We start from the raw sequence: 6,049 nt of genomic DNA on the forward strand, positions 1-6,049 counted from the left end.
AAGTTTTCTCTAAGTGACTCTCCCTCTCCTATAAGCAGACAGAAAGGTGTGTTGTTCGGGGTGGGGGGGCGGTATGCTGTCTAAAGAAAAGCAAGATCAAGTGTAAATTCACCATTTGATTCAGTGAGAGTGAGTAAAGCCCAGAGCATACCTAAACTGTGTCTGGGACTGCAAGTTCTGGTTACAAAGGGCACCGTGAATGAACGTGGTGGCTCATGTTTCAATCATTATAGCTACAAAATGATAGGACAGACACTATGAGGGAAGCACAAACATTTTTTTAATAATTTTTTTTTTTAAAAGATGAGGTGTCTGGCTGAAGCACTTCTGGGAGATCAGCATGAGTTGTATCCACCAGAACTGGCTCTCAGCAGAAGGCAAGCCCACTTAGTTGGCTGGAATTTTGTACACTTAAACAAACTAGATACTGATTTGAGCACTGAAATGAAAGGTGTCAAACCTGTCACACCTCATTCTGCCCCTCGGACATGGTGCCCACTTTCAGGAATAGAGGTGGGCGCAGCAGGTTTGATCCAAACTGCCCCTGTAAATTTCACAAAAAGGAGTTCATTTGGTTTTTTCATTTGCATTTCCTAGTTTGAAAATGTACCTGTAGAGTTAAAGAAAGATTCAACAGACCTAATCAGAAAAAGCAGTATCACCCCCAAACTAACAAAATTAAAAATCTTAGTAGCATGGTCTTGAGACTGTCTTACAATAATCAAAAGGCCACCCGAAAACAAAATAACAGCTAGGAACTATTTTCAATGAATAGTTTTGGAAGCGAGATCTTTCAAATTTTAAAACTGTTCCAGCAAAGCTACTGTTTCTGTTTCCTATCCCCTGCAGATTTCTACCCCAAAAGGCTTTAAAAATATCTCAACCCCAAGAGAAAGGCCTTTAACCTCTTTCAAGAACTATTTAACAGTTGTTCTGGGTAGTTTTTGTTTCCTGGGATGATGATACAGGACTCTGCACATGCTAGTCAAGCATTCTACTCTGAGCCACATCACCAGCCCTTGTCTCGGCTGTTTTTAACAAGAGAAGTGTACAAAGCTAGCAGCCTTGAGTTCTGTGCAGTCTGGGGGTGGAATGGGGGTGGAGTGATAGATACCCAAAGGCACTGAACAGCTAGCACCTGAAATGAGCTTTCTACTTTTCCAGGAGGAGGGGCTGATCAGGTCAGCAGTAGTTACATATGGGCCTGAACCTCTCCATCTCAAAGAGGAGGCCTGCAGGTGAGGAAGTGGAAGTGAAGAGGCAAGGGGACCAAAAGAGAAATCACTTACCTCACCCCTTTGTTCTGGGCTGTGAGCTAGGACTTCAATGAGGGAAACAAAAGCCCCCAGGGAAGGAAGCCTCCATTTCCAGTAGACTCCCTATCAGAAAACCAAGCTAGCTAATTGGAGAGAGGGGTGGGTGACTTGAGGGATCCCAGCTTAAATGCTTACCTAACAGATCCCAGCTTAAATGCTTACCATCTGTGAGGAGAGGTGCACATACTCAATTTTTTCCAGTTTTCTCTATGTGCAGGTAGAAAGGCCTGGAAAAGAGACAGAAAACAAATGAAATAGAAAGATTTGGAGGAAAGGTGGGAGGGGGGTGCTAGCAGCATAGAATATCTCCCATGTAAGCCAAGTCTGTGTGCACGTACACAGTCATATTTGCACTCTGTGTCACATGTAAGCCGGTGTGCATGCAAACAGCCTTATTTCTACTCTGTGTCACATGTAAACTGGTGTGCATGTAAACAGTCTTATTTGTACTCCATGTGTACCAGATCATCTTTCAAGGATCCTGCCTAAAACTGTACCTTAGCTAAGAAGGAGTTATACTTAATATGAGGTCTGTTACCCAGATGCCTGTGGAAAGTAGGAGCCAGATTAGTACAGATCTTGTCCTCAACCAGCTCTTTCTGTCATTATTCTTACCAGGGGAAGCAAGGTCTCACACCTTCTGAGCCCTGCCAGTGCCAACCTCAGTCGCTCCTGCAGTTCAGGAAAGCTTACTCCTTGACCAGGCTGTTGGGCTGTAAAGTGCTACAGCAGCGGGAGGTCACATTCACAAAGCTGGCTCTTCTAAGGAAAGCCTGGTCCCAAAGGCACAGGCAGGGCAAACCGTGTCTATCTGCTCCAAACCTAAAGAAGAGATCGTAAGTAAGAGCAAGCATTTTGTAGGAGGAGATCTGTTAGTAAGGCAGTGAATCCCAGATTCTCCCCTGCAAGGGTAAGGGAAAGATAGTGAGGTGTCTGGAGCCAGAGCTGTTGAAGGCTTGCTTAGGAACTGACAAAGCTGTAACAAAGGCTTCCTGCAAAACTACTACCAAGGCTCTTTAAAAAAAAAATCACACACCTTGCAGCATGTCTCCAGCTCCCAGGATATGGAACAGATTGATTGTTCGGAAGCAGAGGAGGATGTCAGTGGTACATGGCTGGCTGCCCAGGGCTTCAACCTAGGGCCCTGCTATGCCGCAAGCTTCTCAAGGCTTGGGTGCATGACCATGGCTGGGCCCTGAGGGACTTGTTCCTAGCTGATCCTCCAAGCAGGTCCTACTCAAGCTATGGCCCTACTGGGAAACATGACTTGCCCTTGGTTGGCCAGGGAAGGTTGAGGGCTGCAGTTTGCCTTGGTGAAGCAAGTCTCAGAGCTCAGTAAGAGGAAGAAGTTCACAAATGGACAAAGCTCCTTGGGTTGAGGGATGCTCTAAGTCAGTGTGGACTCTGCAAGGAAAGGAAGCAGGATGCTATAGAAAATAGGTCTCCGCACCATTCAGGTGGGTCCTCTGAGACTATGTGGCCATCTCCTAGTGGTTAAGTTTCACCTCCTTCTGTCCCTGGGAGGCTCTCCAAGGACCCTTGTTTCTTCCAATAGGAACTCAAGGCTGCATTAGAACCCTGAAGGTGACCCTGAGCTTATGAGCACCTGGCAGGTATAGGAATTGGTGGGTAGGGATTGTTTTAGGACTCACAGGTTGAAATCTATGTGAAAACAGGTGAAAGAAAAAGAAAAACAGCACCCTAAAAATCATAGCTTTACACCTCCACAGAACTGGGTAAGCTCCAAGCACAGCCCCCTCCACATCAGGGACCCACCAGCCCAGGAGTGGAGCTCAGTGCACAACAGACAGGTAATGAGCTGCTCAGTGTACAAGTTCAAGGCCAGGAGCAGGAACTCCATAAATGCCACTCCCCCTATGACAGGTGGAAGGTAAAAATACAATTTGTGGAGAGGGTTTGACAAGTGTATATACAGTTAGTGACTGTCCCTCTACTACAAGGTGGCCCCTTTCTTTAATCCAATCCGAACGGAAGTCCAGACCCTCTTGCTTCTACCTTCAGGCACCAACAGGCCAAGCCTCCCAGCTCCCCTGAGATACTGAGAGAAACATCTGTCCAAATTACTTCAAGTTCCTGAGCTAGCCCTCCAGACTCCTTACCTTCATCCCCTTCTCCTCACTGGCCTGGACTGCTCAGGGCCACCTCACAAATGGCCCCAGTAGGGATCTTCTAAAAATTTCTGCCAGTCAGGTAGACTTGATGAGATTTTTAAGAGGCAGCAAGTGGCACAGCATACTACCCTTAGCTACATCCAAGTACAAATGAGATAGATGCACTTTTGGCTGATAGGTCCACTGTAGTTGATGCAATTTCATGTGTCTATGTCTTGTCAATTTTTTCTAGTCAAGAAGAATAGAAAAAAAATTTTTTAAGATTTTACATGTGTAGTTTCCAACTATAGTTCCATACAAGGAGCTGGGTAAGGACAGGGTCAAGGGACAGACTGACATGAATATTATTATCAGCCTCCTAAAATAGAACCTCATGCTACAAAGAAGAAAAGGCAGAGGAGGTAGTTATGGCTATGGACCAGAGACCCTGACAGAATTAGATGGGGTCTGGCTGGGGAAAGTTTTCGAACTGTAGAATTTTTTTCAAACTCATTTACATTTGCTCCGGTTCCTGGGGACAGGTCAACCTCCTCCTCAGAACTTACTTGGCATCCTGACCAGTATGTAAGAGCCATCTAGCCATCTAATAGAATGTCAAAGCTTTCCTAGGAGTGGATAGGTTTTCTGGCACTGGGGAGACACTATCTGAGATAAGAGGGCTCTTTTCTTTACATGTCAGTTTTCAAGTAAATCACCAGATAAGGAAACCTGCATCCAGCTCCCCCCCAACCAGATTCTCCTACCAGGTCCCCTGAAAAGCAGGCCTGAGTGACATGGACTTCTTTAGGGGAGGGGGCAGGTATAGGACCACTTTTCCCCTTCACTTTGGGAGAGCTCTGGTCTTTCTTCTACCACATAATCCTAGAGCTCTCAGGCCAACTGGATGAGACCAGGGGCCATTAGACCTAGGGGCAGCCTCATGTCCCCTTCCCCTTCCTCTCCTCAGGGCATTACTGGTCTCCAGCTTGACTACAGCTGCCCCCATGGAGGAACAACTGAATTGGAGATTTTTAGTTTATTTTTTTCCTCCTTGTTCCCATACCCTTCCAACCCCAGCCCTGGGCTTGATAAGGAGGTTCTAAACCAAAAGTCCTTGCTGGGATTTACACAGAGTCCTGCGGTAGCTGCTTGTCCACTCTTATCGGGGAACTTGTTCTCTGGGTACTCAGAGAGAGAGGGAATTTACTGCTGACATGGAAGCTCTCCTGGATGAACCCCCTGAAAGCAGCATTAGTTTTACTTTCATGACCCCATACAGGTTGTCAACAGCCTAAGCCAGGAAACAGAGGCTTGTTCCCAGGGAAGAATACTAGAGGACCATTTCATTCAAATCAGGTTTTAGGCTCTCTTTTGTGTATCAAAGAGAAAGAGAATCCCAGGCCATCCTCTTACCTGTGAGGAGTCTTTCCTTCCCTGCAGTATTTCTTGGTCATCCCACCATGAGAGACACCCCACTGCCGGGCAATTAACTCTGACAAAATAGAAGTGAGGAGGAGGTCCAGGATTGTCACAGAAGACAAGAGGCCACCTAGTGCTCTGAAGTAATCAAAACCTTTGGTGCTGCTGAGCCAAGGACCTGCTCATCTCAAACAGGTCAGATGTGGGCCACACAGCCTAAGCATCTATCTCCAGGCCAGGTTGGCAGGTACATCAGAACCAGATGCATGCTCGTTCTGTGGGCTTCCACCCAGGTACTGAGGTGCTGAGCACATGTCTTGAGCAAGGCAGACTTCAAGTTCATTGCCCTTCAAATATTTCCAATGCTCTGGAAAGCCAGGATGAAGAGACTGTGAGCAAAGTGATCACATCAAAAGAAGCCCTCCAACTGCCCAATTGCTCAGCTTGCCTGCTCCCTGGAGGTAGAAGAACCCCATGTAAGCACTCCCCTTTTTTCTTCCCTCCATGCCTCCCTTCCCCAACTCAGAACTGAACATGGATTTCCACTTGGGATAACAGGAGGCTGATAAAAACGGGAGCAGAGAAAAGTGGCATACTGCCTTTAGGAAGAAGAGGCCTAGGCATAAGGGAGACTTGAAACTGATAAACTCCTTTCAGAATACTCTCCCCCCCTTCAAACAGCCGGTGCCTGTGATTCACCACTACCATTTCAACCCCTGAGCTAAAAGAACATTTAAAACCTAGACCTGATTCTTTATTTCTCCTGTTTGGTTTCAGCATCTTTGACTTCCTCACCTTCCAGTCACTCCATAGCCATTACCCATCTAAAGCAAAAGTTAAAACACTTGTTCTTTAAAATGTTCTAGGGTTTTCAGCATTACCAGAGTAATTGGAGAGAAAGCACACTCTCACTCTGACCCAATTCTACTTCCAAATCAAGTAAGTTGTAACCACCATCATCAATTACACATCGCACAACTTGACAGGACCAGAAACGAAGCCTCTATTATTTACCAGAAGTAGCAATAAACTTTACTGAAAGAAATAAAATCAATATTGACCACGAATACATACTGGCAAACTCTTTTAAAACAAGGTCTCTAGTCTTTATTCCTTAGGGATGGGGGACTGGAGTACGAAGTAAAAATCTTAGGTGGCAGATTTTTTAAAAATAACTTGATTATTTTGACCACGTTTGGAATT

General features: G+C 45.8%; 1 long non-coding RNA gene across 1 annotated transcript; it reads right to left on the reverse strand.

Moving 5' to 3' along the window:
* Nucleotides 1-272: 272 nt before the first annotated feature.
* On the reverse strand, nt 273-5,202 carry LOC103739827. The gene is made up of 5 exons (XR_607520.1): nt 4,841-5,202; nt 3,437-3,676; nt 1,932-2,138; nt 1,479-1,543; nt 273-544 (listed from the first exon to the last, which is right to left on the reverse strand). It is a non-coding gene; the product is annotated as an uncharacterized LOC103739827 (long non-coding RNA).
* Between the last annotated feature and the right edge of the window lie 847 nt (nt 5,203-6,049).

The sequence above is a fragment of the Nannospalax galili genome, unplaced genomic scaffold (genome assembly GCF_000622305.1).
Source record: "Nannospalax galili isolate Female #2095 unplaced genomic scaffold, S.galili_v1.0 scaffold299, whole genome shotgun sequence".
NCBI lineage: Eukaryota > Metazoa > Chordata > Mammalia > Rodentia > Spalacidae > Nannospalax > Nannospalax galili.